Source organism: Solanum pennellii, chromosome 9 (genome assembly GCF_001406875.1).
Source record: "Solanum pennellii chromosome 9, SPENNV200".
NCBI lineage: Eukaryota > Viridiplantae > Streptophyta > Magnoliopsida > Solanales > Solanaceae > Solanum > Solanum pennellii.
Genome location: NC_028645.1, coordinates 57,898,259 through 57,899,773, shown reverse-complemented (window position 1 = coordinate 57,899,773; position 1,515 = coordinate 57,898,259).

Here is a 1,515-nt window from a genome sequence, read left to right as displayed (position 1 = left end):
TATATATATATAGTATATTAAATTATTTTTTCACTTCAAAATAGATTTGAACATTTTGAAGCATATGAAAATATTTTTGGGTTCTTATTTAATGGTAAAAGAATTGAGATCACTATATGATGAGAATTTAAAAAACATTGTCTTATCCTTGAATTTTTTTAGCACATAATAGTTAATTGGATATTGATGGTTTAGATTTATTTTTTGAATTGAAAGTGTTAAGGGAAATAATACAAGTAGTGTTGAAAACTTAAGAACAAAAGAAGATAGAAAGATGAGAGAAGAAGCATATAAGACAATAGAGGAACAATATAAGCTATCTTTCTTTCTTTCAAGTGTATTCAACATTATTCTCAACACCACTATTCATAGGATTACATTGAGGTTTACCAAAGGGTGTCATAAACATTACATTAAACCTTGAGAATTACTACCCATTAAGTAGGAATTAAACCTAATAGTTACGGTCATCCATTTGACCACATTATCAACAACATTAATACTCATAAAGAAGCGAATTAACCGAGGATTTATGGTCATCCAATTAACCACCAAATGACTTACAACACTCCCCCTTAGCTGACCATTGATAGATAATATGCCTCGTTAAAATTTTAGTGAAGGACAAAAGAGTACGTATATCTTGTAATACATTTTATTTGATGCCTCGTTAAAAACCTTGTCAGGAAAACCCATTGGGATAAAACCTAAGCCAAGAAAAAAAGAGTGCAGCGCCAGTTTACTCTCCCTGTTGCAAACATCATTTAATTTCTTGGAGACAACGCATTCCAATCTTGGATACCAACTTTTCAAATGTTGAGGTTGGTAATGTTTTAGTGAACAGATCCACCAACTTATCAACTGAGCGAATTTGTTGAATAATTTTTCTCAAGATCATGAGTGAAAAAGAATTTTGGTGAAATTGTTTTGTTCTGTCTCTTTAATGTATCCTCCCTTGAGCTTAGCTATACATGCAACATTGTCTTCGTACAATGTAGTTGAAATATCTTTGTTCATAGGAAAACCACACATTTCTTGAATATGTTGAGTCATTGATCTCAACGAAACACACTCCCGACTTGCTTCATGGATGAGTATTATTTCTGCATGATTTAAAGAATTAGAAACTAATGTTTGCTTCATTGAACGACAAGATATAGGTGTGCCTCTGTATATAAATAAACATCTTGTTTGACATCGAGCTTTATGTGGATCAGATAAATATCCAACATTTGCATAACTAGGAGTGACAAACGAGTGAGTCGAGTCAAATATGAGGCGATAAAAAACGAGTTAAATAAAAATAGGCAAGTTACTCTACTCGACTCACATTTTAAATGGGTAAAAACGAGTACCCAATAAATAATATGGGTAACCATATTTATCCATTATACTAGAAATCTTGTTAAAAACTTTAAAAACAAAAAAAAAAATCACTTCACTCCACCCCCTACCCTACCAGCCCCCCCTCCCAATAAAAAATGAAAAAAAATAAAAATTCACCCAACCCCCCCA